General features: G+C 41.1%; 1 protein-coding gene across 4 annotated transcripts in view; it reads left to right on the forward strand.

Moving 5' to 3' along the window:
* The first annotated feature begins 1,733 nt into the window (after positions 1-1,733).
* The window catches only part of ACSL3 (acyl-CoA synthetase long chain family member 3), a 72,716-nt gene continuing 48,748 nt past the window's right edge, over positions 1,734-25,701 (forward strand). For 2 of the 4 annotated variants that reach the window (XM_070458705.1, XM_020900176.2), the window contains exons 1-2: positions 1,734-1,986; positions 19,042-19,099. The gene's annotated coding sequence lies outside the window, so the exon portion shown is untranslated. Of the gene's footprint in view, positions 1,987-19,041; positions 19,100-22,294; positions 22,465-25,701 lie in introns of all 4 variants that reach the window. The other 2 variants (XM_020900175.2, XM_020900177.2) reach the window with 2 other exon arrangements.

Below are 25,701 nucleotides of genomic sequence, written 5' to 3' on the forward strand. Positions count from 1 at the left end.
TATTTTATGTAAAAAACAAAACATCATAGAGACTGGAGATATTACTGTTTACTGTAAGCAAACAGGATGAGAATTTAGAATTTAGAAGGAACATTTTCTTTTAAAAGTATATATCATACCCACACAGTCACTTAGCTCCCCCCCCCCCCCCCACTAGTAATATCAAAAGAGATAATGAAGATGTTAGGATGTTGCTGGAATTCTACAAGTCTGCTTTATGATTATCGATGGGGAATAAAAAAGATTCCTGCCTTGGAAATTACTTATTTTCTAGAGGCTTTTCCTGGTTCTAGAACTACCACTTTGATGGTATACTTTCCTCAGCATGCAGAACGATGGTGGTCTTTTAGATAAGAAATCTTCAGGATTTTATCCTTTGATAGGGCTTCGACAGATTAGGAAGCAATTGAACTTCTTCTAGCAAGAAGAGCAGGTTTCCTGGGTCAGGGATCCTTTGCTTTAGGTAGTTAAATTGGCTTGGGGCCCAAGGTGAGTGAGCTTTCTTTGCTCCTCGCCTCATCACTCCAGACAGCTCAAGTTCAGGCGGCTTCACAGATTTTGAGATTCTCTTGGGAAATCAAGCCCCTGCTTTTGCCCAAGGCTGGCTCATGTACGTCACCTTTCACCTACTTTAAAGACAAGTTTTGCATCGCATGGTGGTTTACTATTCAAGTAGCTATTTCCAGCTCCTTCATTACTTCAAAACAAAATGAAACCCTCCAAATGTTTTACTTCTTGTGGAATCGAGTCTGACTTAAAAGTTTTAACTTCGTTCACAGACCACTAAATAGTATGTTGAATTAAACAGAGAGAGAGAGAGGAAAAAAAAGCTCAACCCCACTACAGCTTGCGTAATGAAAGCCATCTTTTTAATAGTGTATTGTAGTTGTTATTTTAGTCATTTGTATTTTGCTTTTTTGGCTTGCAAGAAGGCAGTCTACTTGCACTCTTTTCCCCATTCGTAGTGTCTAAATTGAAATATAATGGCAAACTCTTCAAAATACAGAAACACGTTCAGCTTCATAAAAAGAAGTCCAAAAACAGTACTGAGGGGTCAACTTTATCCTTTAGAAAGCAAGTATCAACCTTGTATATGCCTTCCCTGGTAGCTGAGACGGTAAAGCGTCTGCCTACAATGCGTATAAAGAGTGAATGCACCGAGGTGAGATGGGCTATTTGCTGGGTTCGTTGAAGCCAAAGCAAGAATAAAAAACCTGCTTTGAATTTCTGTGCCCCTCTCACTTCAGACATTTCCCCAAATCATTTTGCAAAATCGGACAAATCTGTGCAAGAACGAAACACGTAATCCAGTTTAGAGGGAAGATAATGGCGCACTTTTTTCCAGATCTATACTAAGATTTATAGATTACAGCAACATCTGCGTTTGTAGTTTTTGGGAGGGGCGAGGCGGTGATCTTTCCAACCCCAGGGGAAGGGCCCTCCCGCAGACCGAGCCGGACGGCCCCTCCTCCGCCCACGTCGCGGCCGCACAGTCCGGCTCCCCTCCCCCGCAGCCGCGGTCCAGTCCTTCCCCGCCGACCGGTCCCCGCCCCGCGCAGGCTGCGGCTGGGTCCCGTCCGCCGCGGTTCGGGCGAATGACCCGTAGTAACCCCGCCCCGCCCCCGGCCGCCCGCCGCGCTCCCGGCCGGAATTCGATAGGCCCAGCCCCGCACGCGCCACCGCCCGCGGGCCAATGGGCGGCGGCCTTTCTGCATATGCAACGAGCGCCTGCCGGGGGTGCGCGTCCCGGGCGGTTCGGCTCAACAGACGCTGGTCTGCCGGCGCCGGGGTGCGAGTCCTCGCTCGTCGCCGCGGCCGGGGCTGGGACGAGGCGGTGGCGGCGGACCGAGCCGCAGACGGCCGTCCCCTCGCAGTGCGACCGCGGCGGCAGCGTCAGGGTCCCCAGGAGGCGGCCCAGGGCGCGAGTGCTCTGGGGGCGCAACCCAGGCCTGCGTGGGCCCGAGGAACCGGGGCCCCGGCGTCGCGGTGAGTGCGGCGCCCGTTGTGGGCACGGCGGGGCCTCCGCGTGCGGCAGGGCTGCGCCCCGAGGGCAACCCTGGCCCGGGGGAAGGATGCGGCCGGCCTGGAGGCCCCGGGTCCCCGACGTGGCCGCCTATCCCGGCGGTGCGGGCGTACCGGGCCGCCCCGCGATGTGGGTGGGAGGTGCCGCCGTGGGATCCGGGAAGCGGGTGAGGTGGGGCCCGGGCCGCAGAGCCCATGTGAGCCCGGGGGGAACCGCAGCCCGAGCGGCCGAGCTGTCCGGGGGAGGAAGGATGCGCGGGGTTCCCTCCCGGCGCTTTGGGGGCGGGGTGGGCTGGGGGTTGGCCACTTTCACTAGCCGGGCTCTGACGAGGTCCTCGGAAGGAAACACCCCTGCGGTTTCCGAAACCCGTCCTGGAGGGGCGGGCGGGGGGTGTGTTGCTGCGGGCCGTGAGGAGAGATTGGGGGGTATGAGGTGGGTCGACCTTGGTATTCTGGCCGCTATCTGTGGCGATGGGCCTGGGATGAATCCTACTGGTCTGGGGTTGGGAGTTGAAGGTTTACTTTTCCCTAGGTATATTTTAATTATGCACCGGTAATGGAATGGGTAATTCCGAGCAACCCGAGCGGGGTAGGAATGATCCAGCCCGTTTCACAGGTGGGGAACCCGAGGCCCAGAGACATTGAGCTGGTTTGTCCAGGCTGACTTTAGAAAATGTGCTCTAAGCTATTGTGTATTTTGTTGTTTAGTCGCTAAGTCGTGTCCGACTCTGCGACCCCATGGACTGTATCCCACCAGGCTCCTCTGTCCACGGGATTCTCCAGGCAAGAACACTGAAGTAGGGTGCCATCTCCTCCTCCAGGGGATCTTCGCGACCCAGGGATTGAGCCCCCATCTCTCCTGTCTCCTGATTGGCGAGCGGATTCTTTACCACTGAGTCAGCTAGGAATCGCAGAGAGAATCACAGCTTCTCTTCTTATTTGCCATGATTTGGGGGCAAGTTGATGTGTCCAAACAGCAGTTCTCTCTACCTGTAAAATGGGAATAACCACCACCTTAGAGAGTTGTTAACAGTTTTAGAGATACTATGCAGAAACTCTTGGTAGGAAACCTGAAATGTTATAAAGGCTCAATAAGTGTCAGCTGAGAGGGAATAGGCCTTGTGAAATTGATTGTAGAGGAATAAGATGACAAACAGCTGACACTTACTGAGCCTTTATAACATTCCAGGTTTCCTACGAAGAGTTTCTGCGTAGTATCTGTAAAACTGTTAACCACTGTCTAAGTTGGTGGTTATTCCCATTTTACAGGTAGAGAGAACTGCTGTTTGGACACACCAACTTGCCCCCAGATGACTGCAAGTAAGAGGGGAAGCTGTGATCAGACCCGCCTGTTTGAAAATCTAGAGCTCTCTTACCCAAGCGTTATATTATGCTGCCTCTCTTTGGTGGCTGGCTGAATAGTTGTCACCGTGGAGTTTTGTTTGAGTGGCCAGGAGAGCAGTCATTTGATGATAACCTTTTCTGGTTCCCCAGGTTTGTTTCAGGAGTTGAGGGGTGCTGCTGAGTTGCTCCTAAAATTGTGTATTAGAAGGTTATTACTGGGAAGAAGTGGTGACAGGGGAGTGTACTGTATAGACTATTCTATCCTTTTGTGTTCTGGAGTGTTTTGTGCAGTTCTTAAAACTTAGGAATGAGTAAGACTTCTTCAGTCACTGGCATTTTCCTTTTCGTCTTTTCCTAGTTCATTCTTTCTCTGTAAAAAGCGTTGGTTCTGTAATAGGATGGTGGTGTTGGGTGTAGGGCTGGGTGTATGGGGTTGAGGTGACAAGTCACCTAGTGTCCTTGGGTCTCAGTTACTGGTTTGTGAGCTGTGTGCACTGGATGATTTAAAGTTGTCCTTCTTGAAGGAAGGATGGATGGGGAAAATCAATCCCTGCCTGGTTTGGGGAGTCAGAGCCCCAAAAAGTCCCAGCGTTTTTCTCGTTGCTTATGTGCTTCTCTGCTGTCTGGTTCTGTTTAACAATTCCTTAGTTAATTGCTCCCTTAGAGCCTTTAATTCCTATTCTATGTCAGGCAAGGTGCTGGGAATGAGAAAGAGAACAGAATTGATGCCATTTTTGCCTTTATAGAGGAAAGCATATGAAATGTCATCATATGAATAATAGATAATTAGAAATTATATGTATAATGAAGGAAAAGTAACGTGAATGAGTATAATATAGACTGTTGTGATTTAGATGGAAATCTAGTCTAGGGAGGACTTTTTTTTTTTTTTAAATTGTGGGTGACAGGTGCTTGGGTGACTAGGTACTATTTAAAAAAAAACTCTTAAATTTGGGCATGATTTTAGATTTATAGAAAAGTTGCAGATATGGAGTATTCCTATATACCATAACCCGGCTCCTCTGCTCTAATATTAGCATGTCACATCACCTTGGTTCATTTGTCAAAACAAAAGATTTATATTGATAGTATACTTTTAACTAAATTGTAAACTATGTTCAGATATCACCAATTTTTCCACGAATGCCCTTTTTTCTGTTCCAGGGTTGAGTCCATGATACCAGCTGGCATTTTGCATTCATGTTATTTTAGTCTCCTCTGGTATTAAATGGTAATTTAAAAATTTCCCTTTTATGATTTTACTTTTAATAATTTGTAATAGTAAGTGGTATAGAACACTAAGGAAGTAGATATATGAATATGTAAAATAAACTACTAATATCAACCCTTTTAGTGGTTCCAGTTTTGTTTAAATTAGGATTGCCCAGTATCACTATGGTAGAAAATTTCTTTCTAAGCCAGTCATCGGCTGACGGGCACTTTGGTTGCTTCCATGTGTTGGCTGTTGTAAATAGTGTCACTAATATACATGTACTCAAATGTTGATTTTGAATTACAGTTTTCATCTTTTCTGGAGTGGAATTGCTGGGTCTCATGGTAGCTCTATTTTTAGTCTTTTAAAGTATCTCTTTACTGTTTCTCTAGTGGCTGCACCAAATTTCATTCCCACCAACAGTGTAGTAGGGTTCTTTTTTCTCCTTTAGTATTTATTATTTGTAGACTTTTTGATGGTAGCCACTCTGACAGGTATGAGCCTCATCACAACCTCATTGTGGTTTTGACTTTCGTTTTTCTTGATAATGATGTCGAACATCTTTTCATGTGCGTGTTGGCCATCTGTATATCTTTTTTGGAGAAATGTCCATTTAGGTCTTCTGCCTATTAAAAAAATTTTTTTTGGATAGAGTTATGTGAGCTGTTTGTATATTTTTAATATTAACCCTTTGTCAGTTGCATCATTTATAATAAATACTTCTCTCATAGGTTGTCTTTTCATTTTGCTTACTGTTCCTTTTGCTGTGCAAAAGCTTTTTAAAAAGTCTTGTTTGTAAATTAAAAGATTTCTGCTCCTTGGAAGAAAAGCTCTATGACAAACCTAGACAGCATATTAAAAAGCAGAGACATTACTTTGCCAACAAAGGGTCTGTCTAGTCAGAGCTGGTTTTTCCAGTAGTCCTGTATGGATGTGAGAGTTGGTCTATAAAGAAAGCTGAGCGCTGAAGAATTGATGCTTTTGAACTGTGGTGTTGGAGAAGGCTCTTAAGAGTCCATTGGACTGCAGGGAGACTAAACCAGTCAATTTTTTTTTCCCCAATTATTTTTATTAGTAGGAGGCTAATTACTTTACAGTATTGTAGTGGTTTTTGCCATACATTGACATGAATCAGCCATGGATTTACATGTGTTCCCCATCCCGATCCCCCCTCCCACCTCCGTCCCCATCCCATCCCTCTGGGTCATCCCAGTGCACCAGCCCTGAGCACTTGTCTCTTGCATCCAACTTGGGCTGGTGATCTGTTTCACACTTGATAATATATATGTTTCAATGCTGTTCGCTCAGATCATCCCACCCTCGCCTTCTCCCACAGAGTCCAAAAGTCTGTTCTATACATCTGTGTCTCTTTTTCTGTCTTGCATATAGGGTTATCGTTACCATCTTTCTAAATTCCATATGTATGCGTTAGTATATTGTATTGGTGTTTATCTTTCTGGCTTACTTCACTCTGTATAATGGGCTCCAGTTTTATCCATCTCATTAGAACTGATTCTAATGAATTCTTTTTAATGGCTGAGTAATATTCCATGGTGTATATGTACCACAGCTTTCTTATCCATTCGTCTGCTGATGGGCATCTAGGTTGCTTCCATGTCCTGGCTATCGTCTGCTGATGGGCATCTAGGTTGCTTCCATGTCCTGGCTATTATAAACAGTGCTGCGATGAACATTGGGGTGCACATGTCTCTTTCAGATCTGGTTTCCTCGGTGTATATGCCCAGGAGTGGGATTGCTGAGTCATATGGCAGTTCTATTTCCAGTTTTTTAAGGAATCTCCACACTGTTCTCCATAGTGGCTGTACTAGTCTGCATTCCCACTAACAGTGTAAGAGGGTTCCTTTTTCTCCACACCCTCTCCAGCATTTATTGCTTGTAGACTTTTGGATAACAGCCATTCTGACTGCCGTGAAATGGTACCTCATTGTGGTTTTGATTTGCATTTCTCTGATAAAGAGTGATGTTGAGCATCTTTTCATGTGTTTGTTAGCCATCTGTATGTCTTCTTTGGAGAAATGTCTGTTTAGATCTTTGCCGCATTTTTTGATTGGGTCATTTATTTTTCTGGAATTGAGCTGCAGGAGTTGCTTGTGTATTTTTGAGATTAATCCTTTGTCTGTTGCTTCATTTGCTATTATTTTCTCCCATTCTGAAGGCTGTCTTTTCACCTTGCTTATAGTTTCCTTTGTTGTGCGAAAGCTTTTAAGTTTAATTGGGTCCTATTTGTTTATTTTTGCTTTTATTTCCAATATTCTGGGAGGTGGGTCATAGAGGATCTTGCTGTGATTTATGTTGGAGAGTTAAACCAGTCAATTCTAAAGGAAATCATGATTCTTCATTGGAAGTACTGATGCTTAGGCTGAAGCACCAGTACTTTGGCCACCTGGTGAGAAGAACTGACTCATTAGAAAAGACCCTGATGCTGGGAAGGCTTGAAGGAGGGAGGAGAAGGGGACAACAGAGAATGCGATGCTTGGATGGCATCACTGACTTGACTGATAAGAGTTTCAACGAACTCTGGGGGATAGCAAAGGACCGGGAAGCCTGGTGTGCTGCAGTCCATGGGATTGCAGAGTCAGACATGACTGAGCAACTGAACTGTGTTTTTATTTCCTTTGCCTTGGGAGACTGATCTAAGAAAATACTGCTATGATTTATGCAAAGAATGTTTTGCCTGTGTTTTCTTCAAGGAATTTTATGGTGTCATGTCTTATATTGTGTTGCTCAGTCATGTCCATTTCTTTGCCACCCCATGGACTGTAGCACGCCAGGTTCTTCTGTCCATGGGATTTTCCAGATACGAATACTGGAGTGGGTTGCCATTTCCTCCTCCAGGGGATCTTCTCAACCCAGGGATCGAAACCACATTGCTTACCTCTCCTTCATTGGCAGGTGGATTCTTTACGGCTACCGCCACCTGGGAAGCCTTGTCTTATATTAGATCTTTAAACAATTTGGAGTTTATTTTTGTATATGTTTGGAGGAATGTTCCAACTTGTTGTTTTCCCTGTAGCTGTCCAGCATTCCCAGCACCACTTACTGTAGAGCCTGTCTTGTCTTGTGGGGAGATTTTTGAATTGATTTGATGAGACACTACTAGATGACAGTCTGATGTTGTAGTTAAATGTGCCTGTAGCCAAAAGTTTGGGAACTTTTTTGAGCAACAGCACTTTTTTAATCTCAATGTCTGTTCCTCTTCAGAATGTCACTCCAGCTCACATTGCAAGATGTGAAAATGAGAGGGAATTTTTTTTTTCAGGAAGTCATTCTGCCTGCCTTTTGAGTATTTACAGCTTAAATATTCCTGTAATATTTTAACTTTCCCATTCAAATGAGCAGTTGGGAAGCAGGAAACTTTATATGGGTTTTGGACTAAAGGCTGGGATTTGAATGTTTTCAGGAAAGCTAGGCCAAAAAAAGATGACAGTTTTTTCTAACTTTCGGTAAGTAGCATTATATTTATCAAAAGTATCTGATGTAGTTTACACTTTACAGAGTGACTTAAAATTCTAATCTCTTAGGAGTCAAATGATGACGTGGTTTGGGAAATACTTGCCATTAAATGTGTGACTATTTCAGTTGAATGTGTATTAAACCAGTACAAATAATTCATTGCAGTACCTTTACTGATTGCCATTTGCAAAGTACTGTGCTAGATGTATGATGTGGAATAAATGAAAGATGAACTTGTAAAGTCCTTGCTTTCACGGAGATTTCAACTTAATGAATACTAATACTCAGATTTAATTTTTTTTTTTCCCCTTTTTTGAGCTAACATGAAAGTGCTTTCATGTTAGCTTATTTGATTCTTAGATCCTTACATCGTTAGCAGAAATACTGAGGAAAGGGAGACTTACAGGCAAAATTGCCAGATGTGGTAATTAATAGTAGTATATGGATTGGGAGAAGGGGAAGTTGAATGATGACTAGTTTATCATCTTGGCGCCGTCAGTGGAGAGATGATGGGTGAGATTGCCTGTGGAGAGACTAGAAAGAGAACTGGAGGAGGCTGAGCTTGCCCGGGAGATGGGCACAGTGGCCAGGCATGTGAGAGGGTCAGCCTGAAGCAGGTGCCCCTGCTGCCGTGGAGAAGCACTCACCACTGTGGAAAGCTCCTGTGAGAAAATTGGAGCACCGTCTGTTGGATTTAGCAACTTGGAAGTCACAGCTGACCTTGGCAGGAGATATGATATGGTGGTAGGGATGGGATGGGGAGCAGGAGTAAGGGGAAGAGGGGAAAATGGGGATCACACGAATAGGAAACTGCTCCGGAGAGTGTGGATTGGTAGCACGATATATACGTGTGGCCGATTCATGTTGATATTTGGCAGAAAACAAGAAAATTCTGTAAAGCAATTATCCTTCAATTAAAAAAATAGATAAAAAACATGCTGATGGGAAAGTGTCTGAGTGGGGTAGGTTGAGTATAGATGAGGAAGCTGTTACTTGTTGGTGCAAAATGGAGCCTTGAGCAATTTCCAGAAAATTGCCAAGACCTGTTAAATTCCTAAAAATCAGCCACTTTTCACTGACTCATGACAGTCTTTTTAGAAAACTTTACTATACAGTATTGTGTGAAGCTGATTTAACATGTGACTTAGTCTTGATTTTATTCACCTTAATATAGTATATACTTTCATCTGACTTTCGATCATAGTTTTTCTTTTATAAAGGAGGAGACATTACAAACATTAAATCTCGTGATTTCTTCTGTGTGCTATTTTTAGTTTCATAATAAATGTTTTCAGACTGCTTCTGTTCTCCTGACATTTTAAGTGCCTAAATTCTTTTTGTTTAAAACTGTAACTTCTATTTTTACTGAAAAATGTTTACTTATGTTTCATGTTTCCCATTTTGAGGAATAAAGAATTGTCAGATGATTCAGTGGGTTTAATTGATCTGCTAATTTTTATTTGGAACTGAAGATACCAAAATAACCAATGTTTTGGAGAAACTGGCTAACTATAGTTATCTGCTTGTTTGTGACGGTATTATGAGGATATGTAGGGGGCATTGATTTATTTATATATCTTTCTTTTTTAAACTTTGTTTTTGATTGGAGGATGATTGCTTTACAGTATTGTGTTGGTTTCCGCCATACAACAACTTGAATCAGCCTTAGGTATATATGTATCCCCCCCCTCCCACCCGCACATCCCACCCCTCCAGGTTGTCACAGAGCACCTTGTAGCCCCGTTGAGCGCCCCGTGTCACCCAGCAGCTTCCCACTGGTTGTCTGTTTTGCATATGGCAGTGTATGTGTTTCAGTGCTGCTGTCTCAGTTCGTCCCACTGTCTTCTTCCCCTGCTGTGTCCACCAGTCTGCGTCTGTTCCTGCCCTGCACATAGGTTCATCAGTACTGTTTTTCTAGGTTCCATATATATGCATTTAGTATACTACAATTGTTTCTCTCTTTCTGACATGCTTCACTCTGTATAACAGACTCCAGGTTCATCCACCTTAGTTCAACTGACTAAATTTATTCCTTTTTATGACTGAGTAGTATTCCGTTGTATACATGTACCACAGCTTCTTTATCCCAGTCACCTGTCAGTAGACATCTAGGTTACTTCCATGTGCTGGCTATTGTAAATAGTGCTGCAATGAACATTGGGAATACATGTGTCTTTTTGAATTGTGGTTTTCCCAGGGTATATGCCCAGTAGTGGGATTGCTGGGTCATCTAGTAGTTTTAGTCCTAGTTTTTTTTTTTTTTTTTAAGGAATCTACTCAAATTAGTGCATATCTTGCAAGACACTGGGAATTTCAAAATAAGTAAGGATCGTCCCTGCTCTCAAAGAGCTCAGGATTCATGAAAGGAAATGTATGAACATTATAAGGGAAGAAAGTATCCGAGCATATGTGTTACTGTGCAGTATAGCTCATACAGACAGAACAGGGCAGGAAAAAGGGGAGACTTGACAGGGGTGGTCTTGTTTTTTTTTCTCTCCTTCAAAAGTAGTTTGTTGGCAGGAAGTAACAAGGTATTGTGAATCCAGCACGTGAGCAAACCCATCGTGTAAGTAAAAGCATACATTACTTAAAGGGGACTAGGAAATACTAATTCCTTAAGAATGAGAGTGTTCAGGCTGTCTGAAGATACATAAAAGGTATGGTTAATGTTAAGTGAGTGGTACAGCGGTCAGAGAGGTCCTGTTGGCCAGGGTCTCCAGGAAAAGATCAGCTGAGCAATTGAGACGTAGATTGGATTTGAAAAAAACAGTTGGGTTTAAGGTAGAGGTACTCTAATGGGGATGTCCAGGGCAATTGGGGAAGAGCAGGATTGACAAATCAAATTGAGGCATCCTCTGTTCTGGAGGACTAGAGAAGCTGTGAGCATAAGTCACATACCTGGGGAGAAAGAAAAACACTGGATCCTTGGAGGATAAAGACTATGAAGACCTTGCCTAAGACTCACTTATTGATTCCTTCAACTCACCAAGTACAGTTGACCCTTGAACAACATGGGTTTTGAACTGTGCAGGTCCGCTTACTTGTGGATTCCCCCCCGCTCCTCCGCAATGCAATGTATACTGCAGCACTACACAGTCCAAGGTTGGGTGAATCCCTGGATGTGGACCATGACTGTGGAGGGCCGACTGTAAAATTACATAGTGATGTATAAAACCTTGTGTTGTTGAAGGGTCAGCTGTAATTGTCAAACAGATGGTAGCAAGGGATGGGACTAGGAAGGGAGACTGGGCAGCCGGTAAGTGAAGAGAACCCTGTGCACTCTGCATTTCAGGTCCGGCCCGAGTTGTCTCTGACACTGCTGTTTGACGGTGGATGTGACGCTGCCCATACCAGTCAGCATTTACGGAGCTGTTTCCTCGTCTGTAAACCGTTCTTGCTCAGCGCTCTTTCTTGTGAGCCGCTTTCCCATCAGTGCTCTTGTGCTTTCACTTCCCTTCCTGTCTCTCTTTTTCACTTGGCTCAGGACTTTCTCTGTTTCTGCCTTGTTTCTTTTTTCAGCTTCTTTGAAACTTTATCAATTAATGTTGTGTCTTTCCCCCTGTGTTTATGTGTTTGCTACTTGTAATTTACTAGGGTATTTGCATGTGTTTTATTAAATTCTGGGCTTCCCTTGTGACTCAGCTGATAAAGAACCTGCCTGGATTCCATCCCTGGGTTGGGAAGATCCCCTGGAGAAGGGAAACACTACCCACTCCAGTATTCTGGCCTGGAGAATTCCATGGACTGTATAGTTCATGGGGTCGCAAAGAGTCAGACATGACTGAGTGTCTTTCACTTTCACTTATTAAATACTAGTTACACTGCTGCATAAATTTTTTTTTAATGTGTATATTTTATTGAAGTCTAGTTGATTTACAGTATTGCAGGTGGTTCAGCCATACGTTTTGAATATTATTTTCTAAATTGGTTTTGTTAGCATAAAACAGTTCATTTTTCTGCATCGCTGTTTCTGCGTTATAAAATATTCATTATCATTTTGGCCAGAATTATGAAAAGTTTCTACTTTGATCAGAGAAATTTCTTATTTTCACTTATTTTCATCATGGTTGAAGTGATCCTCATCTGGTCCTTCACTTTGGCTTTTTTTTTAACCATAACATTAACAGTTAGAAATCTTCCTATTCTCTTTGAAAACTGACTTGATCCCTGAAGTTATTGCCTCTTGTTTGGAAGAAGGTTGGGTTAATTGAGTTCCTTCTAAAATGAAGTAGGGAGTTAGTTTTAGTTCCATAGGAAACCAGAATGAACCTGAGTGAATTCATCTTAGAACTGTACTGGACATTTTTACAGAAAAATAATTGACCTTTGTTGCAATTATACCAGGAGTCATTTTTCTTTTGTACTGTAACTTGTCCTACTGCTAGTGTGTTAGAGTTTAAGAACTGGTGTTCGTCATTGACTCTGAAACTGGGCCTGACTTCCGGACTGATGCCTGTGTACTCTCTGGCATAGTGCCTGGGTAGTGTGCTTCTTAGAGATGAAAAATGTTTCGTTTGTATAACATTTTTTTTAGGGGTAAAAAGATGTTGTCTCCAGGAGCATCTTGAGGTGGAAGGGTTTGTGAGAGGTAGCAGCTGATTGGGAGTGAGGTGAGAGTTCAGAGAAGGAGCTCAAATATAAGGAATGAAAGTGGCATGGCAGAGAGGAGGGACAGAGGGCATTCAGGTTGGAAAACACTATGGAAGTTCCTTGCAAAACTGGGGCTAGAACTACCATGTAATTCAGCAGTTCATCTGAAGAAAATGTTCCATATTAATTCAGAAAATATACGCATCCCCTTGTTCATTGCAACACTGTTTGTCCCCACTTTTAATTCCCACTTTTAGCACAGAACTCCTAAGACGGAATTTCCTGATTGCTCACAATCTTATTCGAAAAAGCTCCTTTGACTCACACCGGAGTTTACGTTAATAAAGTGATTTAGGACCTGGTCCCTAGAGCACCTCAGGATGGGGCTGGTCACCAGAAAGACCCAGGGATTAGAGGACTTGAACTTCAACCCTTCTCATTGAGGATTTGAACCCCTCTCCCTGTCTCCTGCAAGGAGTGAGGGGACTGGAGACTGAGCTCTGTAAAAACTCTTGGAAAGGGGATATTCAGTAAGCTTCCCAGCTGGTGAACATTTCTGCCCAGGTGCTGGGAAGGCTGCACCCCTGGAGGGAGATTGGAAGCTGTGTGGTCCACTCCTCCACCCTGGTCCTTTGCCCTTTGCATCTCTTCCATTTGTCTGTTTCCGAGTTGTATCCTTTATAATAAACTGATAAACATAAGAGTGTTCCTGAGTTCTGTGAGCCATCCTAGCAAATTCTTTTTTTATTGTTACTTTTTCAAATTTATTTTTAATTGGAGGCTAACAAATGACTGAACCCGAGGAGGAGTTTGTGGAAGTCCTGATTTATAGCTGGCTGGAGACTTGTAACTACCAACTGGGCAACAGTCTTATGGGACTGACCTCTCATGAAATAGATTATAAAACTTAGACCAATTCTGGCTTAAAAATTATCTCTAAACCTTTTATCAAAGGAGTATATGCACACAGTGGCTAAGACTCTGCTCCCAGTGCAGGGGGCCCAGGTTTGATCTCTGGCTCGAGTGCGAGATCCCACATGCTGCAATTAGGAGTCCACATGCTGTAACTAAGACCCATCGCAGCCAAATAACTATATAAATAAACATTAAAAAAAAATTCCCACAAAACTTGGGAGGCGTTGTTCATGGCCTTGCAGTGTTGCGGAGCCATCTGCTGCCAGTGGGATTCTTACTCCTTTATTGGAAGGATGACTGTACACCCTCATTTGTCTAGAACGCCTTCAAATTCATCTTAAAATAGTACATGCTTTTACTCTCCAAAGTATCCTTCTTTGATGATTAATTATAGAATTACCTGATTTGTAAGTGACTTGGTGGTGGTATTTTGGAAGCTTTCTTACACCTGGTGGTCTGAGAATTCACAAGGAGGGTCTGGAGTTCAGGTCTGCCCCCCCCCCCCCCCCCCATTCATTTTAGCAGGCCCTTTCAGTTTGAAGACTAGTGTTCATCAGCTCTGGGATAGGTTATTGCAAAATGCTTCAGTAATTTCTGCCTCTTCATTCTCTTTGTTCTTTCTTTGTAGAACGGTTAGTGGAACTTGGCCTTTGGGATTAATTTGACACCTGATTAAAAAAAAATCTTCTTAACCTCCTGTTCTCTACCTCATTGCTTTTGCTTTCCTTTCTGGAAAAATATTCTCAGCTTCATTTTCTAGTATACCTATTGACTTTTAGGTGTTACTCAGTCACAAGAACTTCTTTTGTCTTCTGTATGCCATCGTATTCTTGTTTCATCCATAAGATGGTCTCTCTTATCCCTTTGAGGAAATTAATTACATACATATATTTAAAGTGTTTCCTGTGTTTTCCTACCTCCATTTCATCCCTCTGCCCCTTTTTTTTGTCTTCACCTCTTTCATTGTGATTTTCTGTCCCTCAAGTACCTGGTGATTTAGAGCTTTATCTTCTGTTCAGATGTTTGGTTCTGATATATCTTTGTGTTTCTAGTTTTTTCTTGTTAACAAATTCTTAACGTTGGGGTTAGATTTAACATTATGAGGCAGATTATGATTATGTTGTTCTGTTGCATAAAAATATGAATGGCTCTTCAGAGACCTGAATAATGTCTAAACCATTTAGCATCTAGCATGGCACACAGGGCGGTGGAGTGAGGTGCAGTGTTTGCTTCTCAGAACTGCTGTCAGGCCACAAATTTGATAGCTTAAAACAATAGGGATTTATTCTCTGCTGCTGCTACTGCGAAGTCACTTCAGTCGTGTCCGACTCTGTGCGACCCCATGGACTGCAGCCTACCAGGCTCCTCTGTTCATGCGATTTTCCAGGCAAGAGTACTGAAATGGGGTGCCATTGCCTTCTCCAAATTTATTCTCTAATAGAGGCTAAAAGTTTGAGTCAGCGTTACTGGGCCGAAATCAAGGTGTTGCCAGGCCTGGGCGCCCCCCAGAGGCTCTGAGAGACGAATGAAGCTTGTCACTCTTGCGTGCCTGGAAGCCTCTAGGCTTCCAGGCCAGCGCCTTCATAGCCTTCATATCTCTGCTTTGTCTTGTCTTTGCTTTCACTGTGGCTGTCAAATCTACTGCCTCTGTCTCTCTCAAGGACACTGATGGCATTTGAGGCCCAGGAGTGTCTCATCTCAAATGCCTTACTTTAATAACACTGGCAAAGACCCCTTTTCCAAGTAAAGTAATGTTCACCGCTTCCGGGAATTAGGACCCGATACCTCGAGGTGGTTAATCAGCCTATGGCAGATAACTTTTCTTAAATGGCCCTTTCCTTGAATACTTCTGCCTTTGCTGATACCATTACTGCCTGCAGTTTCTTCTCTTCTTGTCTCCAGTTCAGTTCAGTCCCTCAGTCGTGTCCGACTCTTTGTGATCCCATGGACTGAAGCATGCCAGCCTTCCCTGTCCATCACCAACTCCTGGAGTTTACTCAAACTCACGTCCATCGAGTTGGTGATGCCATCCAATCACCTCATCCTCTGTCATCCCCTTCTCCTCCCACCTTCAATCTTCCCCAGCATCAGGGTCTTTTCAAATGAGTCAGCTCTTTGCATCAGGTGGCCAAAGTATTGGAGTTTCAGCTTCAATGTCAGTCCTTCCAATGAATATTCAGGATTGGTTTCCTTCAGGATGGACTGGTTGGATCTCCTTGCAGTTCAAGGGACTATCAAGAGTTTCCTCCAACACCACAGTTCAAAAGCATCAATTCTTCCGCGCTCATCTTTCTTTATAGTCCAACTCACATCCATACATGACTACTGGAAAAACCATAGCCTTAATTAGATGGACCTTTGTTGGCAAAGTAATATCTCTGCTTTTTAATATGCTATTTAGGTTGGTCATAACTTTCCTTCCAAGGAGTAAGTGTCTTAATTTCATGGCTGCAGTTAGCATATAAGTTAAATAAGCAGGGTGATAATATACAACCTTGACGGACTCCTTTTCCTATTTGGAACCAGTCTGTTCTAAGACCAGTTCTAACTGTTTCTTCCTGACCTGTATACAGGTTTCTCAAGAGGCAGGTAGGTGGTCTGGTATTCCCATCTCTTTTAGAATTTTCCACAGTTTATTGTGATCCACACAGTCAAAGGCTTTGGCATAGTCAATAAAGCAGAAATAGATGTTTTTCTGGAACTCTCTTGCTTTTTCGATGATCTGGCGGATGTTGGCAATTTGATCTCTGGTTCCTCTGCCTTGGTGCTTCCTGCGTAGCTCAGTCAGTAAAGCATCTGCCTGCAGTGGGGGAGTCCTGCGTTCAGTTCCTGGGTTGGGAATATCCCCTGGAGAAGGAAATGGCAACCCACTCCAGTAGTCTTGCCTGGAGAATCCCAAGGACAAGAGGAGCCTGGTGGGCTACAGTTTGTGGGATTGTAAGTGTTGGCCGCAACTTAGCTCTTTCTTTCTTTTCTTTCCTCTGCCTTTTCTAACACCAGCTTGAACATCTGGAAGTTCACGGTTCACGCATTGTTGAAGCCTGTCTTGGAGAATTTTGAGCATTGCTTTGCTAGTGTGTGAGATGAGCGCAATTGTGCGGTAGTTTGAGCATTCTTTGGCATTGCTTTTCTTCAGAATTGGAATGAAAACTGACCTTTTCCAGTCCTGTGGCCACTGCTGAGTTTTCCAAATTTCCTGTTATATTGAGCATAGCACTTTCACAGCATCATCTTTTACGATTTAAAATAGCTGACCTGGAATTCCATCACCTCCACTAGCTTTGTTGGTAGTGATGCTTTCTAAGGCCCACTTGACTTCACATTCCAGGATGTCTGGCTCTAGGTGAGTAATCACACCATCATGATTATCTGGGTCATGAAGATCTTTTTTTGTACAAAAATGTATGGGTCAGTTAATCTTTGTTGAGGAGATTCAGCATTTATTGAGGGTCAGTTCAATTCTAGGACTTGTCATGTTAGAGTAATTAACAAAGCAAGGTAAAGTTAGTATGCACCTGTGTCAAAGCTTCTCCAGGGCACATTTCTCCGAAGGAATTTGCTAAGTCATAGGAATTTGCGTTTTTAGCTTTTGCTGCCAAATCGCTCTCCATAGTGGCTGCACTTCCCCCAGTAATGCCAAGAGCTGTCTTGTTTCCTGTGTCTTCACCAATACTTGTGCGTTTTTCATTAAAAAAAAATCTGGTAGGGGAAAATTATACTGTGTTAATTTGTATTTCCTTGATGACTGGTGATGTTGACCATGTTTTTCATAGTTAATAGACATTTGGATTTTTTCCTGTGAATATGCATAGCCCATTTTTTTCTAGTTAGTTGCCTTTTATTTATAGAAATCTACAAATGTGGGTATAAATTGTTCATAGTGTTATAGCTGTCCTTACTTATATATGAGGAAACTTGCACAGAAATAAGTTAAATTGATAAGGCCCTCCCCCCTACCTCTATGGACAGATGGATAGATGAATGGTTAAATAAATGAACATGTCTAGAATCATACCTAATAAAAAACAGAGCAGAGATTTTAGACTGAGATTTATCTAATCTTAAGGCCTGTCTCTTTTAAAGTATATTTGGCTGTCTTGTAGGGAATGAGGAAATTAATAGTGAGGCAGTGCTGTGCTGAATTTTGACTCAAAATATTTAATCATTTGCTCTATTTAACTGTTAGCTGTACTTACTGGCTCTGTGAGTTTGGGCTGATGTTTGTTAATGTATTTTTTAAAAAATAACTAAAGACAGCTAACCTATCTGCTTTAAAAGTGACTAAGAAAACCTTGAGATAGTATTAATAAATTACTGTATACACAGTGAAATACTATTATATATTTAATTCTTCTTGACCGTTGTAACAATGAATGAAAATGTCAACATACTTTATAAAAAGTTTTGGATATATCTTTTTTTAATATACTTTATTTTGACGAGTAATTTCAAGTTCACAACAAGACTGAGCAGAAGGTAGAGCGATTTCCCATATATCCTCTGTCCTGCCATGTTGCACCGCCACCCTGTACTCATCGTCCTGCACCAGAGTGGCACATTATTACAGTCAGTGAACCTGTGCTGATGCATCACTGTCGGTTTACATTAGAGATCACTCTTGGTGGTGTGCTTCCCATGGATTTGGACAAGTGTGTAATGCCGTTCTTCTACCATTATAGTATCATACAGAGTAGTTCTACTGTCTGAAAATCCTCTCTGCTTTGTCTGTTCATCCCTCCTTCATCCTTAGCCTGTGGCCACCTTCTGGTCTCAATAGGCCCAGTCTGTCTCAATAGCTTTGCTTTCTCCAGAATGTCATAGAGTTGGAGTCATATGTATAGTATGTAACCTTTTAGATTGACTTCTTTCACTCAGCAATCTGCATTTGAGTTTCCTCCATCAGTTTTTGGCTTAATGACTCATTTCTTTTTAGTGCTGGATCATATTCCATTGCCTGGATGTAGCAGTTGTACATTCACTTGCTGAAGGACATTTTGGTTACTTTGAAGTTGGGGCGTTTACAAAGCTGCCATAAACAGTTGTGTGCAGCTCTTTTTTGTCTAGGCATACATTTTTCAACTCTTAAGTAAATATCATTTGCCGGATCACATGGTAAGAGTATGGTGAGTTTTGTAAGAAACTGCTAAACTGTCATCCAAAGTGACTCTCCCATTTTGCATCCCCACCAGTGTTGAAGGAGAGTTCCTATTGTGCATTCTTGTAGCATTCAGTGATAGTAGTATTTTGGATTTTCATTACACTGATAGTTATGTAGTAGTATTTATAAGAGGCTTTTTTTGGTAAAAGTGTACATGATAAAATGTCATTTGCTAGTATAATAGAAGATGATTCCAGAAAAGCTCAGCAGAAATTTTTCTGTGAGGTTTGGAGGTAGAAATATCTCCAGGAAAAGGTTGATTTTGGCTCTCAGATGAACTGGATGAGGAGTGGTAATGCTTGCCTTCATGTGTTTGTTTTAACAGGTATTGAAACAAAGGCACATATCTTGAAGGCGCTAGCACCTCCTACCATTGTCAACTGGTAAAATGTTTAATTTTTTCAACTATAAAATTTCTGTTAGGTGTAAAGTGTATTAAGTTAAAACCAAATGTGGGTAAATTATCAGAAAGAAATATTTTCTATTTTGTGATTGTAGAATTATGAAAGCTATGAGACAGTAGCTTTGATATTAATTTTAATTCCATATGAGCCCCATTGGAACATTGAGCCGTGTTATTCAGCAGTACTGTTTAACCTGCCTTTCCTTAATTTGAATTTCATTAAGTATCTCTGTAAGAATTTGAACTTAGTGTCCTTTTAATTTTTCAAAGTTCAGCACTATTTAGACGGTAGTAACATTTCAACATGTGCTGGTCCTTTGAAATTTGTGCTTATTTAAAATTTTTAACTGGATGTTGTAACAGAAATTGTAGGTTGAAGGCTAGGAAAATGGCTATCTATCTATATACACTAATGTATAGCAAGAGCTGTCTGTTAAATAGTTGTCATGGAGTAAAATATAGCATAGTTTTATTCTTTCCTTGCTCTGACTTCTGAAGTGAGTTACAGTTTGTGAAGTTTTGGGGCAAGAGTTTAAAGATCAAGTGTCTGGAAGTTTTTAGTATTTTGAGAAATGAAAATAAAATTGGATAGAACTGTTACAAGGAAGAGTCTAGTGGTCAAATGCTTTGAGACTGTAAAAACAATAAATGTTTTATCTATTAGAATCATGGTTATTGACAGTTAGCTTCTATTTCAGAAGATCAGTTCAGAATCTTGGCTCACATCTGTTGTGTTCACTGATTTTACACTACTGATTTTTAAGAAATTACACGAATAGTGTTCATTATTAAAAACTATAAACAGTATGAAAGTGAAAAGTGAAGTCGCTCAGTTATGTCTGACTCTTTGAGACCCCATGGCCTACCAGGTTCTTCCATCCATGGGATTTTCCAGGCAAGAGTACTGGAGTGGGTTGTCATTTCCTTCTCCAGGGGATCTTCCCGACCCAGGGATCGAACCCGGGTCTCCTGCATTGCAGGTGGATGCTTTACTGTGTGGGCCACCGGGGAAGCCCCTCTACACAGTGTAAGAGTGTGTAAGTAAAAGGGAAGCTTCCCTGATTCTGTTTTTTTTTTTTCAGTTGTACAGTTGCTTTACAATGTTTTAGTTTCTGCTGTAGAGCAGGGCGGATCAGCTATGTGTGTGTATACATCCCCTTTTTATTGTATTTCCTTCCCATTTACCCTGTTCCCTGAGTCTTTTGCTCGAGTTACCCCTTACCAATCTGGAGTGTGTCCTTTCAGACTTCTTAACATGCATGTCCAAGAGTGCTGTCCTTTAATGAAGCAAGCGTGATGGGAAAGAACTATACCTTGCCCATTGGTGTGCCTTCACTTTACTTCAGACAGTTCTTTGCCTCCATCTTCTTAAGCAATATACTTGGCTAAATGAGGAATGCTTAGAAGTGACCAAATATATTAGAGCATAGTATTTTCTCTGTAGATTTCTTTCAGTAACAATAAAAGGGAAATTCTTTGGAAACCCCAAATTTTAAATTTGTAGCTAAGAATAGATCAATGGAGTTCAGATTTATATTGAAATTGCAGAGTTAATTTACTGTGTATTGAATAATAGGTATTAAATAGTAAAGCACTTATATAAATGACTACAGTTAGTATTGCCTTTATTGAGAGTCAGCTAGATCAGGATACAGAAAGAAGTGATTTGGGAATTTTAGTTCATCTCCTTAGGGTGGAGGAGAAACAAGTGCTATGGCAAAGTGACAGAGGTAACTGTCTCATAAGTTTGCCTAGATTTGATCAGGTACCCAAGAAAGGGAAAGGAAATTCATTGTTTACATAAGTTAATTGTTCAGTCACTCAGTTGTGTCCTCCTCTTTGCGACCCCAAGGACTGCAGCACGCCAGGCTTCCCTGTCCATCACCAACTCCTGGAGCTTGCTCAAACTCATGTCCATAGAGTTGGTTATGCCATCCAACCATCTCATCCTGTGTTGTCCCCTTCTCCTGCTGCCCTCAATCTTTCCCAGCATCAGGGTCTTTTCAAATGAGTCCGTTTTTCACATCAGGTAGCCAAAGTATTGGAGTTTCAGCTTCAGCATCATCAGTCCTTCCAATGAATGTTCAGGACTGATTTCCTTTAGGATGGACTGGTTGGATCCTCTTGCAGTCCAAGGGACTCTCAAGAGTCTTCTTCAACACCACAGTTCGCAAGCATCATTCTTTGGTGCTCAGCTTTCTTTATAGCCCAACTCACATCCATACATGACTACTGGAAAAACCATAGCTTTGACTAGATGGACCTTTGTTGGAAAAGTCATGTCTCTGTTTTTTAATATGCTATCTAGGTTGGTCATAACTTTTCTTCCAAGGAGCTAGTGTCTTTTAATTTCATGACTATATTCACCATCTGCAGTGATTTTGGAGACCCCCAAAAAAGTCTGTCACTGTTTCCATTATTTCCCCGTCTATTTGCCGTGAAATGATGGGACCAGGTGCCATGATCTTAGTTTCCTGAATATTGAGTTTTAAGCCAACTTTTTCACTCTCCTCTTTCACTTTCATCAAGAGGCTCTTTAGTTCTTCACTTTCTGCCATAAGGGTGGTGTCATCTTCATATCTGAGGTCATCTTCATATCTGGCAGTCTTGATTCCAGCTTGTTTTTCATCCAGCCTGGCATTTCACATGATGTACTCTGCATATAAGTTTAAATAAGCAGGGTGACGATATACAGCCTTGACATACTCCTTTCCTGATTTGGAACCAGTCTTAATTGTATGATGACTGTAATTAACCAGGTTAATTGTATTGTGAAGTAAATGGAATTTCATGGACGATTTGAGAAACCCAGTGTCTTGAATTCTGAAACTTAGAATTCTACCTCTTCATGTTTGGAAGCTACTTATATTTAGAAGTTCTAAGAGTTAGGAAATGATGTAAAAATTGATCTATTTCACATGTATAAATGTCCTTTGTGTAGTTGCTGGGTTGAAGCATTTAGAACTCCTCTAAGAAAAATCAAGAGAAGCAGATTTTGATTAGAATTTTATTTTAATGCTAGTTATTAGTAGTATTATTAGTTAATATTAGTTATTAGTAGTCCCCCTAAAAATGACATGTAGAATTTAAATGAAGACATTAACAAATAGAATTGTATGTGAATACATTTAGATTTGTTATCATTGTTACTCAATAGTTTAAATCTGTGTTACAGATTCACAGCAAGTTGATGACTTTCTTGATGTTCAGTTATATTGATTAAAAAAAGGGAAATTCTGTCCATGATTCTGGTGATTCATACTTAAATAGCCTAAACTCGCAGTAAGAGTACAGTTGAATTGACTTTAGTACCGTCAGAATCAGAAGGAAGAAGAAATTATCAAGGTAAAACAAAATATTAATATTGGTACCCCCAGTTTTTTTAAATAAATAAACAAATTTAAAATGCTACTGAAACTTACATTGTATTTTGTAATTTATGTAGAGTGCTTTCACCTACTTTTCTTGTTTTTCTCTCACGGGAGTTTTGTGGGGTATTTGTTTACCACCCCAGTTTTACAGTGAATCTGAAGCTTGTGGATGCTGATGGACTTGTCCCATGTTACACAGCAGGTGAATGAGGGGCCATCATCAAACCTAGAGCATAGCTGTACTTGTGAAAGGAACGGGTCTATTGAACAGTTTTTATGTGCAATCAAACCAGTGTTGCAGGTAGTAGGACCTTTGGCAGATCTTATAAAAAGTGTGTAAATGAAACAAGTACCTGTCTCCTTTGAAACTCCACATGAAAAAGAAATTTGTACCAAAACCAGCTATACTAATAACTAGCATTTATCATGCCTTTGCATTTTTCCAGAGTCCCTTATTACCTGTGCTGTGCTTAGTCACTCAGGTCGTGTCCAGCTGTTTGCAGCCCCGTGGACAGTAGCCCGCCAGGCTCCTCTGTCCGTGGGGATTCTCTGGGCAAGAATGCTGGAGTGGGTTGCTGTGCCTCCTCCAGGCCATCTTCCCAACCCAGGGGTCGAACTCGGGTCTCCCGCATTGCAGGCAGATTCTTTACCTTCTGAGCCACCAGGGAAGCCCCTCTTATTATCTGCTGCACTTTAAATTTCGTGCATATGGGGAAATAAGGTTCAGAAAAGTTACTTCCTTAATATCACACTTATGGATCTCAGGCTGTTATTGGTTTGCTTAGTTCAGGAAATGATTAATTGCAGGATGACTGGCTCATTCTGGTTTGCCTGGGACTTCTGTGGTTTTAGTACTGAAAAGTCCTAAATCCCAGGAAACCCTGAAGTCCTAGGCAAACCAGAGTGGTTGGGTATCCTGATTGTCCCACTTTGTGATGGACTGGGGATAGGAGTAGGGTTGCCATACAAAATACCAGGCATTGGAATTTCAGATAGGCATTGAATAATGTTTTACTATGTGTCCCAGATATTGCATGGACATATGTTCGCTGAAATTTGTTGTTTAATTGAAATTCAGCTCTAACTGTACTGAGTTTTTGTTATTTGTTAAATCTGGCAACCCTAAGGAAGAGTGAAGGGACATTCCAATGGATAAATCCACCTTACTGCCTTTTTGCGTGTGGACCTCAGGCTTTTATACATTTATCTGTGCAAGAGAAGATCACCTGGCAGTTTCCTTTTCCGGGGTGCTTGACTCGTTCTTTTAGCCAGGTGGCCAGACATGTGAGAGATCAGGATGAATGTATGAAAGCTGATTTTGCCAATGCATTAAAACTTGTGTGTGTTGGTTTGAGTAGTTCTCCTTTACTCGGCAGGAAATTTAACCCAGATCTGAACTGCTCTCCTTACCAGCTCCATCTCATAGACCACCCACATTATCTTTAGACTTTGTGTTAAAAAGTACTTCTGTTAAAATAGTACATTCATGTGATTCAGAATGGAAAGGAAGTAAGGGCTTTCCAAACTCCTTTCTTACACTTGTTCTTTTTCCCACCACGGAGACAATCTCATCTGATTGGAAAATATTAAGTTTTTGAAATGAATTTGTAGAAGTCTTCTCATTGAGGATTTTTCCTTGTTTGTTTTGTTATTTAAAACGGAGAACTCTTTTCCTACTTCTTTTCCCTTTAGCCCCCAAAGGAGAGGGGAAAGTATCTTATATAGAAGACAGAAATGGGTTCACAGGTCATTTAAATCTCCAAAGTTTGATGGTCTGTTGGTACTTTTAAATAATTTTAGGAGTCCTTTATATCAGTAGAATATAGTTTTGAAATAGAACTAGTTTAATTCCATCAACATTAGTGGTGAGCAAATTAGGACTTAGTGACTTGAACAATGACTTATAGTAATTGGTTGCAGAGCTGAGATTGGTGTAGGTGTGTATTTGAGTATTCTTGTGCACAGAGGTATTTATTAAAATCCTTGTTCTATGTCAGGCAGGAAAAGATAAAGATTCCTCTAATTTCTTTGTTTCTTATTTAATTTTATGCCAATACCCAGCATTTTTTCTTTTTTGAAAAAACATCTCTCTTGGACTTTATTTAGAAAAGAAAAGTGGAATAAAAGTAGTAAATTTAAATAAAGTACTTCAATCAAGGTTAGGGAAGTCAAGGTACTATATTTGTAGTTCAAGGAGAATACCCAAGAGTCCTAAGTTATTTCAACTGTTAGTATAAAAGGACTGAAAATCTAAAAATTACAGTGGAGGGCTGAAGATTATGTAAAGTTGTAACTGTTCAGCAGCTTTTTAATTTTTAAAAATATTTCCAAAATTTTAATTTTGAAATTTAATGTTGCTTTTTCTTTATTGAAGCATAGTTGATTTACAGTATTGTGCATTTCAGGCATATGGCAAAGTGATTCAGATAGATATCTATTTTAGATTATTTTCCATTATAGACTATTATGAGATACTTTTGCTTATCTATTTTATGTATAGTATTAATAGTTTGTAGCTTTTAATCCCATACTCCTGATTTATCCTCCCTCCCTTCCCCTTTGCTAACCTAAGTTTGTTTTCTATGTTTTGAGACTGTTTCTGTTTTGTGTAGATCCATTTGTATTATTATTATTTTTATCCTCTTGAGAAAGCTGAATTTTTTTTAAATAGTTGATTTAAATTGTTATGTTAGCCTCAGGTATACAGCAGAGTGATTCAGTTTTTATATATATAAAGAATACATGTAAGAATTATATATAAATATATGTACTCACTTGTCTGTATGTAAAGAATGTGTAACAGAATATAAATACCTTTTCAGATTCTTTTTATCATTTATTACAAGATACTGAGTAGAGTTCCATGTACTATGCGGAAGGTCCTTGTTGGTTATCTATTTTATGTATATAGTGGCGTGTATACGTTATTTCCAAGTGCCTAATTTTCCCTTCCTCCCTTTCTCCTTTGGTAACTGTAAACTTGTTTTCTCTGTCTTTGGGGTCTATTGCTGTTTTATAAATGAGGTCATTTGTATCTTTGTTTTTTGATCTGCATATGAGTGGTGTCTGTGGTGCTGTCCTTCTCTGACTTAGTATCGTAGTGTCTGGGTCCATCCGTGTTGCTGCAGGTGGTGATGCTCCTTTTTATGGCTGGGAGATAGCCCGTGTGTGTGTGTCTGCTGTACCTGTTCTGCCACTGGACATTTAAGTT

This window comes from Odocoileus virginianus, chromosome 30, assembly GCF_023699985.2.
Source record: "Odocoileus virginianus isolate 20LAN1187 ecotype Illinois chromosome 30, Ovbor_1.2, whole genome shotgun sequence".
Taxonomy (NCBI): Eukaryota; Metazoa; Chordata; class Mammalia; order Artiodactyla; family Cervidae; genus Odocoileus; species Odocoileus virginianus.